Here is a 12,475-nt window from a genome sequence, read left to right as displayed (position 1 = left end):
TCTTAAAGATAAGGTTAGGATGATAGGGTGATGGATAGAGATGTTTTGATCAAATCAACATGTACAAGGTAATGGGTGGTAAATAACTACATCAGAGGGGCAATACGTAACTTATCTGTATCAGTGTACAAGAAAAGGGGTCGCAGAGGGTGTGTGTCTTTGTCCAGCTGAAGGGGGACTGGAAAGTCCTACCATTCACTGAGCCACGTACACTGCCATAGACACACGTGCTAATGCAAATGTAGACAATGATCCAGGCAGCTAGGACCATGCTTTGTTGACAATAAACTTGGCCAAGTGCCTTCAATACAGAACCACATTTGTGATCTTTTGGGGAAGTTCGATCAAGGTCTGCTGGGACAGCTACCTGTGCAGAGCCAGCATGACACACACAAAGCTCCCATGTGTGTGCACACACCCACACACACCCAAATAGACTACAGGAAGTAACTGTCCAACTCTATTCAACACTGGTGAGGCCTCAGCTGGAGTACTGTGTCCAGTTCCAGGCACCACACTTTAAGAAAGGTATCGATAAACTGGAGAGTGTGCAAAGGAGAGCAATAAAAAAAGGTTTAGAGAAACCTGACCAGTGAGGAAAGGCTTAAAAACTGGGCATGTTTGGTTTTGAGAAAAGAGGGGGGAGCTGATAACACCCATCCTTAACATATTTTAGGACTATCAATCATTTTCCATGCCCACTAAAGGAAGGACAAGTAATAATGGGCTTACTATACAGGAAAGGAGATTTAGGTTAGATATTAGAAAAAGCTAACTATAAGAATAATTAAGTTGCTGAACAGGCTTCTAAGGGAGGCTGTAGAATCCCCATCATTGGAGGTTTTTAAGAAACAAGCTGGACTAACACCTATCAGGAACGGTCTAGGCACACTTGGTCCTGCCTCAGAGCACGTAGATGGACTACATGACCTCTCGAGGTCCCTTCCAATCATATATTTCTATTATTCTGATTCTATAGTGGTACCAGTTTAAATAGTTCAGTGCGTCCACTCTAGCCATGCTGACTTCATGTTCAGAAGCAATTCAATTGTTACATACTCCTACTACTGCCATTTTAAACTGTCTCAACTGCAGCACTTTATGGGTACCTAACCCAGAGTTTCCAGAAGCAATGCATTCTAGATTTCAGACAGCCACCAGTACACTTTAGGAGAGTAGTGGGAAAGTTATCCAAAACTGATGCAGACTGCAAGTTCAAACTCTAGTGTAGACACGGAACGATTCACTGACTTCTACAGGCTTCTTAGGGCTTGTCTACAAATGAAAGTTATTCAAGAATAAGGCAGGGTGTTTATTTAAACCAGATCAGCTATTCCAGAGTAACTCCATGTGTGGACACTCTGATTCCGGAATGAGTGTCTTTTTTCTTGTTTAGCTTAATTTATTTCAAAAGTGAATTTTTCTTCATTTGAAAGGATTTTTATTTATTTAGGCCAACCTTGTATATCTTCCTGTACATACTAATTTTTGTATCAACTTTGGTTCCTAATTCTGAAGTTCAAGATTCCTTCTTCGATTACATTGCACCTAAGCAGCCTAAATGTCAATTCAACTTCAACCTCATAACTTTTCCCTTTAGACTTCTGGCTTCCTCACTTTCCGGAAACAGCTGTTCCTGAAGCTTAGTGTGCCAGTAGTATTGCTTGGTATGATCACACAAGAATGATAATTAGGGTTACTAAGGCCATGTCTCCACTAGGAAAATGTTCTTAATATGGTTAACTCCTGCATCAGCAACTCAGAAGATACCCACTGGGTCCTGCCACTGTTTTAAGCATTGTCCCAAACTGCCCTACTCCGAATAGCTTGATGTCAAAGTACTTGAGTGTGGCAGCAGCCAGTAGCCTATCTACACTAGGGTGTTAACAATAAAACACTGATGGAGCTGAACTGATGTTTGGGGAGAGGTGGGGTGTTTCAAAAAATTCTCCTTACATAGACAGGACCCTCAAACCAAGATTTAAATGAGTAACAGCCATTCCTTTGCTCCAGAACAATCTGCACCAATCATCTTTTACAGCTTTAAAAAAAAACAAAAACTTGTGCGGCTTCCAACCATATTCCTAAATGACAGTCAACCAATTTCTCCAAGCTTAGTTGAAGTCAATCAATCTTGAAAAATTTTGCCTGTTCCAACTTATCCATCAGGGTCTAGATCCAAAGGCTAGTAGTACACCCACACTAAATTATTTTCTATGTATGGTGATAAAAATATGCTTACATTCCATTGACCGGAGATTTATATTTTTACCATAGTTCCTGCCACTCAAACATTGACAACTCAATAGTGCTGCATCCATGTCTATAACATAACTTCTCTTTCCTCCAGTAAACCACTGACAAACACTTGCCTTTCAATTCTCCCTTGCCCCTAACTCACAGTTACCCTTGAGTTTATCTAATCCAGGGGTTGGGAGGGAGGGACTCTGGGAGGAGTGGAGTCAGCGTGCTACCTGAGAAGAAGCAGGGTCAGGGCCTTAGGGAAGGGGAAGGGAATAGGAGCATATCCCTTCCAGACCCCTGCCCTGACCCCCCTCCACACTTCCCCAGCTCTCTGCCCTGACCCCCCCCCCACACACACACACAGGTCCCTGCCCTGAGACCCCCCCTCACACACACCCAGCCCTCTGCTTGACTCTTTCACCTTCCCATGACCCCAACCCTGACTCTGGCACCCCCACACATATCCAGCCCCCCCAGACTCCATGCACTACCCACATCCCCACCCTGAGCACCAAACAGGAGCTCCTACACTCCATCCCCCACATTCCCACCTGCACCAAATGGGAGCTGCCCAGGTAAGCGCTCCACACTCAAACCTCCTGCTCCATCCCTGAGCCCCCTCCCTAATTCTAGCTCCTGGCCAGACCCTTCACCCCACCCCCCACGCTGCTCCTTCACCCTAGCCCTGTGCTCAGTGCACTCCCACCCTCAGCTCAGTGCAGAGAGGAAGAGAATGGACCAGAACCAGGAAGAAGATAGGTACTCACTGTACGTGGGCTGAGCCGGGACCCCAGAACAGCAGCAGGCCGAGGGGTCCCAGCCGCCAGCCCTGCACAGCCCGCTACTGGTCTGGGGTTCTAGCTGCCAGATCCGTGCCAGCTGGGGTACCGGCCGCAGGCCCCGCTCAGCCCGCTGCCGGCCTAGGTGAACAGAACCCCAGATCAGCAGCAGGCTGAGTGGGCCAGCTGCATAAGATCAACATTTTAATTTAAAATGAAGCTTCTTAAGCATTTTGAAAACCTTGCTTATTTTACAATACAACAATAGTTTAGTTATATAATATATAGACTTATAGACAGAGACCTTCTAAAAAACATTAAAATGTATTAGCAGCACATGAAACCTTAAATTAAAGTGAATAAATGAAGACTCAGCAAACTGCTTCTGAAAGGTTCCTGACCCCTGATCTAATCTTAAGGGCATCTCTCAGCTCCTTTTCTCCACAACTGGTTTAACATACAACCAACCTCATTTTTAAACCAGGCTCCCTCCTAGATGAGCTGAAGATGACAGTCTCCTATCCACCCCTAAAAGTACTCTGGTGCACAAACTTAACCAAATCCTCTCTTTAAATGCACAGGATTAATCCACCCTATCTAGGTAACCATTCTCTCTCATTTAAAAACTGGTGCCATTCATGAGTAGTGAGTAGCTAATGTAACTTTTTCTGCACATCCCTTCTCTGTCTCCCACTGCATCCCATCTGTAGCTTTTCACCAGAAGCTACTATGTGCTGAAAATTTTTATTTTTGTACCTTGTACAGCACCACACAAATCAAGGCTTAAATGATTACTACAACTATCCCCGAAGGCAACATGTAATTACGGTTACTCATCTTTAGAACATCGATAATCATTGTAGCATGACCAATCCCCTCATCAGAACCAAACACCTGCACAAATAGACCTTAAGATCCGCTTAACCATCCTCATTGATTTGAGGGGAAAAAAAAAAAAAGCAACAAGGTCAGAGAGGGGCCCTACAGCTACCATCCCATTACCATTTCAGTACTCAGGATGGGGGAACTCAAGCTGCTTTCACCAGACACAGGGTGCAAGCTAGAAGACTCATAATAACCACAGCACAACAACACAGATGCCTTCAGAGGAGACACTCCACCGCCCCCCCCAAAGCTATACACGCCCCCACACTGAGAAAACAGCCCACTGTCACCCCCACAAACCCCCCCCCCAAGATATACACTCCCCAGCCCCTTCTGCAGAACACACCGCCAAGCCCCCACTATCCTGCCAGGACACCCCCCCCCGCCCCAAGATATACACCCCAAGGGCCTTCTGCACAACACACCGCCAAGCCCCCACCATTCCCCCAGGAGACCCGCCCCCCGCCCCAAGATATACACCCCCAGCCCCTTCTGCAGAACACACCGCCAAGCCCCCCCCCCAGATATACACCCCCAGCCCCTTCTGCAGAACACACCGCCAAGCCCCCACTATCCCGCCAGGACCCCCCCCCGCCCCAAGATATACACCCCAAGGGCCTTCTGCACAACACACCGCCAAGCCCCCACCACTCCCCCAGGAGACCCGCCCCCCGCCCCAAGATATACACCCCCAGCCCCTTCTGCAGAACACACCGCCAAGCCCCCCCCCAGATATACACCCCCAGCCCCTTCTGCAGAACACACCGCCAAGCCCCCACTATCCCGCCAGGACCCCCCCCCCGCCCCAAGATATACACCCCAAGGGCCTTCTGCACAACACACCGCCAAGCCCCCACCACTCCCCCAGGAGACCCGCCCCCCGCCCCAAGATATACACCCCCAGCCCCTTCTGCAGAACACACCGCCAAGCCCCCCCACAGGACACCCCCCCAATATACAACCCCAGCCCCTTCTGCAGAACACACCGCCAAGCCCCCCCACAGGAGACCCCCCCATATACACCCCCAGCCCCTTCTGCAGAACACACCGCCAAGCCCCCCCAAAATATACACCCCCAGCCCCTTCTGCAGAACACACCGCCAAGCCCCCCCCAGATATACACCCCCAGCCCCTTCTGCAGAACACACCGCCAAGCCCCCCCCAAGATATACACCCCCAGCCCCTCCTGCAGAACACACCGCCAAGCCCCCACCCCGTTCTGGGGCAGACACACACCCATTACCCGCACCCCAGCTCTCCCTGCCCCTGGGGAGGCACGACCCGCCGCAGAAACTCAGCAGCGCCCCCCTCCCCGCTCCCGGAACGGAGCAGCCTCGGCCTCCCCTGCGGGAAGAAGAGTCCCGCGCGCCAGAGCACCCGGGAGACCAGCCCCCGGGCAGGAGGAAGAGGCCCGAGCTCGGCCGGCGAGTCGGGCGCGGCGGCCTGGTCCGAGCCGGAGCCAGAAGGGCGCCAGGCTCCGCTCGAGACCCTCCCGCGGCCCCGGAGCCCGTCCCGCCCGCTCCTTACCGAGGACCCGGGCTCCGCTGAGGGAGCGACTCGACCGCGCCGAGACCGAGCGCTACCGCCACGACGTCCGCCGTCGCCTCACGGGGAGGGGAACTGCGTCACACTCCGCTCGCGCTCCTACCTCCCACCGCGCACCGCCTCCCCGCGCGCCCCATTGGCCCGCCTCACCCCCCGATCCGTCAGTCTATTGGCTGCCGCCGTTTGAAAGCGAGGCAGGTCCCACCCCTGGCCAGGCTCCTCCTGCTGATTGGCGGAAGGGGGTTTAGAACGTCACGAGAGTGCCGGGTTCTCATTGGTCAAAACTAGAGCGGTTGCTGTTGGGTAAAAGACCAGACTCCGTCTTCTTCCAGCGGATGGTACTTCCCCACATCCGGGTCATTCAGTCACCTCTCTAAAGGGCGGGGAGAAGGGTGGGGCTTAACCCTGCTGTCGCCAATCAGAAGGCAGCCCGGCGTTCCCATGGCAACAGCATAGGCAGGCCTCCGGGCGGGGGCTGCTTCCGTCAGCAGGGAAGAGTGGGGCTCCTGAGGCACGTGGGTGACCCCCACAGTAACGCAGCCAGTAGCTCCCCCAAGGGCCCCAGAGTAAACTAGCCCCCCCATTGCAAACCTGGCCCACCCCACAGCACAGGCAGCCCCACAACCCCAGCAGCTGGCTGCCCTAACCACTGGACCACGCTGCCACCCCAAGGCAGCCAGCTGCAGCCCTGCAATGCAGCGCCCCTGCCAGTGCCTGATCTGCCCGATGCCTCGCTTTGTCAAAAACAAGCTTCGGGGACTAGCACCCTCAGTGCTCTCGTACTGCGCCTCTGCAGCCTCCCTGTTCCGAATGCACCTTAAACCTCATGATCCTCCTGTGAGGAAAGTGTGTCATCGCCTCACAGAGGTGAGGTAGGCGAGGGAATAGCTTTTATCCCACTAAATTGGTCTCACCTTGTCTCTCTAATATCCTGGGACCGACACGCCTGCAACCACACTTGCATTGTTTCGCAAGCACCATCAGTCTACTCAGTGCACTATGAAAATAGAGAGATCAGTGGTGGCAGATGACAGAACAAGGAGCAATGGTCTCAAGTTGCAGTTGGGGAGGTCTAGGTTGGATATTAGGAAACACTATTTCACTATGATAGAAAAGGCCTAAGAATTAAAAGGCCTGCATCTTCGACTTCTGCTCTTTCTGCTTTTAGCTAAAGGATGGGCCTAGGGATTTGAATAATAGACGGGACCTGGGAATCAAGGACAGGGCATGCATTTAATCTTACATTTAACCATGTTAGCTATTTACTAATTGGCCCGCTTGGCACAAAAGTATATGCAGCTGTTTTCCCATGTATCTTCAAAGATATTCAATGCCAGGGTTCAAGGCATGTGTACCTTACACTCCCTTCAAAATGATAAATGTATCCGCAACAGATGTCTTTTGTATCCCCCTCCCCAAAATAATCCATGTATTCTGTGTAACCTGTTATCTATGGGTCAGTATAATGACGTAAACTAAGTTGTTTGTTGCTGATTATAAAAGGGGCTCATGTCGCCCATGTAAGGTGTGTTCTTCTCTGGCACTAGTCGAGAAGAAACACCCGTTCAGCTGAACGAGAATAAAGGTGTGGTACCCGTCTTCTTGTCCTCCGTGCCTCCTTGGTGTAATTAGGTAAGCTCCAGGGGGAAACGGGCCCTATTTGGCCAACAACTAGGAGGGTGGTGAAGCACTGGAATGGGTTCCCTAAGGAGGTGGTGGAATCTCCTTCCTTAGAGGTTTTTGAGGTCTGGCTTGACAAAGCCCTGGCTGGGATGATTTAGTTGGGGATTGGTCCTGCTTTGAGCAGGAGATTGGACTAGATGACCTCCAGACGGGCGGCTCCAAGCCCCAGCAAGCCAAGCACATGTCTGGGGCAGCAAGCCACGGGGGGGCGCTCTGCCAGTCATCGCAAGTGCAGCAGGCAGGTTGCCTTTGGCGGCATGCCTGCGGAGGGTCCGCTGGTCCCGCAGCTTCGGCGGACCTCCCGCAGGCGTGCCGCCGAATCCACGAAACCAGGGACCTCCCACAGGCAAGCCGCCAAAGGCAGCCTGCCTGTCATGCTTGGTGCGGCAAAATACCTAGAGCCGCCCCTGCCTCCTGAGGTCCCTTCCAACCCTGATATTCTATGATTCTATGAAAAACAGATGGGGCCCCTGTTCCAAGGAGCTGAGAAGCTAAAGAACCCATCCTGCAAGCTTTTATGAACATTTAACTTTAACAGGTGTGACCCCATAAGAGCTAGGTGTTATCATTATGTGATGGGTTGCAGGGTGGGAGTGGTCGCATTGTGCTTTATGTCCAGTCTACTCTGAAAGATTATGAGCATCGTACAGGTAATAGTCAACAAATCTGTTCGTGTATTTCCTTCCCCGGGAACAAGTTATACTTGTATAAGGCACCTTCAAACCAACATAACCACAATGTAACTCTTGCTAGAAAATAACACGCATGCACGCAATGAAATCAGTACAAAACTTGAGCATGGACCAGGCCTTAAACCAACTTCAGTGCGACCACACTGCCATTTGTACCAGTCTAAAGGAATCCATTTAAAAACCAACTTAAGTCCAAGGAAGGCAAATGGATAGGGTCCTACCAAATTCATGGTCCATTTTAGTCAAATTCACGGTCATAGGATTTTAAAAATTGTAAATTTCATGATTTTACCTATTAAATCTGAAATTTCAGTGTTGTAATTGTAGGGGTCCTGACCCAAAAAGGAGTTGTGAAGAGTCTGCAAGGTTATTGTAGGTTATTGTAGAACTAGATAAGTTCATGGAATATAGGTCCATCAATGGCTATCAGCCAGAATGGACAGGGATGGTGTCCCTAGCCTCTGTTTGCCAGAAGCTGGGAATGGGCAACAAGGGTGGATCACTTGATGATTCCCTCTTCTGGGGGAACCTGGTATTGGCCACTGTAGAGAGACAGGATACTGGGCTAGATGGACCTTTGGTCTAACCCAGTGATGAGCTGCCAAAATATTAACAGGTTCCCTTCTCCTCACCCCACGAGGGGGTCATGGCCATGCCCCCGGGACTCCTGCCCCATCCAACCCCCCATGTTCCTTGATGCCCCCCCGACTCGTGCCCCATCCATCCCCCTTCCCCATCCGCTGACTGTCCCCTGCCACCCCATCCAACCCCTCCTCTCATTCCTGATGGCTCCCTGGGACACCTGTCCCATCCAACCACCCCTTCTCTCTGTCCCCGACTATCCCTGGAACCCCTGCCCCCCACCGCCCCATCCAACCCCTGCTCTTTCCTGACTGCCCCCCCGGGACCCTTGCCCTCATTCAATCCCCCTGTTCCCTGCTCTCTGACCGCCCCACCCCATCCACTCCTCCACAACCCCCCAAACTCCCCTGCCCTCTTCCAACACCCCCTCCTGCTCCCTTACCGCGCTGCCTGGAGCTGCACGACCGAGGGTGGGCCCAGGACAGGGTCGCTCGGCAGGGACTGGGGCCGGGCTGGGGGCGCTCGGCGAGGCCCAGCACCAGCACCTTGGGGCCTGGGCCAGGCCGGAGCTGCAGGGCCGGAGCTGGGGGTGCTCAGCTGGGGCTGGGATGGGATGCGGCTAGGGGCCCTCAGCCAGGACCAGACTAGGGCTGCTTAGCCGGGACCAGGAGCCAGGCTGGAGGGAGCCGCGGGGCTAGAGTCAGGGGCCCTTGGCTGGGGCCGGGGGTGCTCAGCCGGGACCAGACTGGGGTTAGGGGCGGTCAGTCGAAGGTGCTAGACCGGAGGGAGCTACTCAGCCGGGCTGGGCCGGCCGTACCCCCACACCCCAGCTTACCCGTGTGCCTGCTGTTTGTTTCAGGCTTCCCGCGAACATCTGATTTGCGGGAAGCAGGGGAGGGGGAAGAGAAGGGAGGCAGAGCATTCAAGGGAGGAGGAGAAAGTGAGCTGGGGCCAGGGCAGAGTGGACAGCTGCTAGAGCTTTTGTTAAATAAAGCCCTTAGAGAACCAGTTGTCCCAAAACAACCGGTTCTAAAAGGGCTTCTAAATTTAACAACTGGCTCCAGCTCACCACTGGTCTAACCCAGTATGGCCATTCTTACGGGCTGCGGTACTGCTACCCTTACTTCTACGCTGCTGTTGGCAGTGGCACTGCCTTCAGAGCTGGACAGATGGAGAGTGGCATGATACGATATTGTTACCCTTACTTCTGCGCTGCTGCTGGTAGGGCTCTGCCTTCAGAGCTGGGGCCCATCCAACAGCTGCTGCTTTCCGGCTGCCCAGCTCTGAAGGCAGCGCAGAAGTGAGTGTAGCAATACCTGACCCCCCTAACGTAACCTTGCAACACCTCCCGACACACAACTTTCTTTTGGGTCAGGATCCCCAATTTGAGAAACGCTGGTCTCCCCTGTGAAATCTGTATAGGGTAAAAGCACACAAAAGATCAGATTTCACAGTCCGTGAATTTGGCAGGGCCCTATAAAGGAAAAGCACAAGGTGGTGGAAGGAGGGAGGGAGAACAGATGAGGGAGGGAAGAGCAAAGGAGGCATAGGGCCAAATTCTTTGCTGGTGGAAAGAAGCTCCAATGTAGCCAGAAGGGCTCCTGGCCCACACAGCTTCCTGCCAGGCTCCAGGCAGGAGGGGGCATTCCTGCCACAGACACCCCAGCGACTCTGCCCCCAAGGGCCACAACTACCTGCAGGCCCACTGTGGCTTACAGTGGCATGGGGCAGGCCCAGGGCTGCAGGGGCAGGGGCAGGGGGCAGCATGCAGCAAGCCCAGGGCTGCGTGGGGGAGCAGGCAGGTGTAAGGGCAGCGTGCAGCAGGCCCAGAGCTGCAGGGCAGAAGCGGGGGCAACATGGGGCAGGCCCAGGGCTGGAAGAGCAGGAGGGCAGATGCAGGGTCAGAGTGGGGCAGGCCGAGGGCTGCAGGGTCAGGTGGGGGGCAGCGTGGGGCAGGCTCAGGGCTGGAGGGGCAGGAGCAGCATGGGGCAGGCCCAAGGCTGGAGAGGCAGGCGGGTATGGGCAGCAGGGGGCAGGCCCAGGGCTGCCAGGGCAGGGGCAGGCCCAGGGGGGCAGGAGCAGCAGGGGGGCAGGCGGGTAGGTTCAGGGGCAGCAGGGGCAGGCCCAGGGCTGCAGGGGCAGCGGAGGGCAGGCGGGCAGGGGCAGCGGGGGGCCGGCCCAGGGCTGCAGGGGCAGCCAGGGGCAGGCGGGCACGTGCAGGGGCAGCGTGGGGCAGGTTCAGGGGCAGCATAGGGCAGGCCCAGGGCTGCAGGGGCAGCAGGGGTCAGGTGGGCAGTGGGGGGCCAGCCCAGTGGGGCTGGAGAAGGCGGGTAGGGGCAGCGGGGGGCCGGCCCAGGGCTCCCCGGGGCAGCGTGGGGCAGGTGCAGGGGCAGCATGGAGCAGACCCAGTAGGGCAGGGGCAGGCGGGTAGGGGCAGCAGGGGCCGGTCCATGGCTGAGGGGGCAGTGGGGGGCAGGCAGGCAGTGGAGGAGGAGTGTGGGTCAGGTTCAGGGGCAGCATGAGGCAGGCCCAGGGCTGGAGGGGCAGGTGGAGGGGCAGCGGAAGGCGGGCCCAGGGGGGCAGGAGCAGCGGAGGGGGCAGGCGAGCAGTGCAGGGCCCGCCCAGGGCTGCAAGGGCAGTGGGGGGCCAGCCCAGGGCAGCAGCGGGTAGGGGCAGGTGGGCAGTGCAGGGGCAGCGGGGAGCCGGCCCAGGGCTGCAGGGATAGTAGGGGGCAGGTGGGCAGTGCAGGGGCAGCATGGGGCAGGTTCAGGGCAGCAGTGGGGGGGAGGTGGGCAGTGCAGGGCCCACCCAGGGCTGCAAGGGCAGCGGGGGGCCGGCCCGGGGCAGCGGCGGGTAGGGGAAGGTGGGCAGTGCAGGGGCAGCGGGGGACAGGTTCAGGGAGGCAGTGGGGGGGAGGTGGGCAGTGCAGGGGCAGCATGGGGCAGGTTCAAGGCGGCAGTGGGGAGGAGGCGGGCAGTGCAGGGCCCGCCCAGGGCTGCAAGGGCACCGGGGGGCCGGCCCGGGGCAGCGGCGGTTAGGGGCAAGCGGGCAGTGCAGGGACAGCGGGGGGCAGGTTCAGGGGTGCAGGAGCAGCAGGGGGCAGGAGGGCAGGTTCAGGGGCAGCACAGGGCAGGTTCAGGGCGGCAGTGGGGGGGAGGCGGGCAGTGCAGAGCGGCAGTGGGGCAGGCCCAGTGGGGCAGGGGCAGGCAGGCAGGAGCAGCGGGGGGCAGGCAGGTTCAGGGGCAGCAGGGGCCAGCCCAGGGCTGCAGGGGGCAGGCGGGCAGTGCAGGGGCAGCACGGGGCAGGTTCAGGGCGGCAGTGGGGGGGAGGCGGGCAGTGCAGGGCAGCAGAGGGCAGGCCCAGTGGGGCAGGGGCAGGCAGGCAGGAGCAGCAGGGGGCAGGCCCGGGGGGGGTGTGCAAGGGCAGTGGGGGGCCGGTCCAGGGTTGCAGGTGCAGCATGGGGCAGGTGGGCAGTGCAGGGGCAGCGGGGGGCAGGTTCAGGGCGGCAGTGGGGGGGAGGCGGGCAGTGCAGGGCGGCAGGGGGCAGGCCCAGCGGGGCAGGGGCAGGCAGGCAGGAGCAGCGGGGGGCAGATAGGCAGGTAGGTTCAGGGGCAGCAGGGGCCAGCCCAGGGCTGCAGGGGGCAGGCGGGCAGTGCAGGGGCAGCACGGGGCAGGTTCAGGGCAGCAGTGGGGGGGAGGCGGGCAGTGCAGGGCAGCAGAGGGCAGGCCCAGTGGGGCAGGGGCAGGGGCAGGGGCAGGCAGGAGCAGCAGGGGGCAGGCCCGGGGGGTGTGTGCAAGGGCAGCGGGGGGCCGGACCAGGGTTGCAGGTGCAGCAGGGGGCAGGTGGGCAGTGCAGGGGCAGCACAGGGCAGGTTCAGGGCGGCAGTGGGGGGAAGGCAGGCAGTGCAGGGCAGCAGGGGGCAGGCCCAGTGGGGCAGGCCCGGGGAAGGGGGGTGTAAGGGCAGCGGGGGCCGGTCCAGGCCTGCGAGAGGCCGCAGCGCGGCGCCGGGGGGCGGGGACAGAGGCGGGGAGCGGCGGCCCGGGGGCGGAGCGGGGGGCGGTCCC

The 12,475-nt window shown here is 57.0% G+C and overlaps 1 protein-coding gene across 4 annotated transcripts in view; it reads right to left on the bottom strand.

Annotated features, from left to right (window-relative positions):
* NUP98 (nucleoporin 98) overlaps positions 1-5,570 on the bottom strand; it is a 61,650-nt gene extending 56,080 nt beyond the window's left edge. For 3 of the 4 annotated variants that reach the window (XM_030555920.1, XM_030555939.1, XM_030555947.1), the window contains exon 1: positions 5,436-5,570. The gene's annotated coding sequence lies outside the window, so the exon portion shown is untranslated. The remainder of the gene's footprint in view (positions 1-5,435) is intronic. The other variant, XM_030555930.1, reaches the window with a different exon arrangement.
* Between the last annotated feature and the right edge of the window lie 6,905 nt (positions 5,571-12,475).

Source organism: Gopherus evgoodei, chromosome 1 (genome assembly GCF_007399415.2).
Source record: "Gopherus evgoodei ecotype Sinaloan lineage chromosome 1, rGopEvg1_v1.p, whole genome shotgun sequence".
Classification (NCBI taxonomy): domain Eukaryota; kingdom Metazoa; phylum Chordata; order Testudines; family Testudinidae; genus Gopherus; species Gopherus evgoodei.
This window is presented reverse-complemented; position numbering and strand designations above follow the sequence as displayed.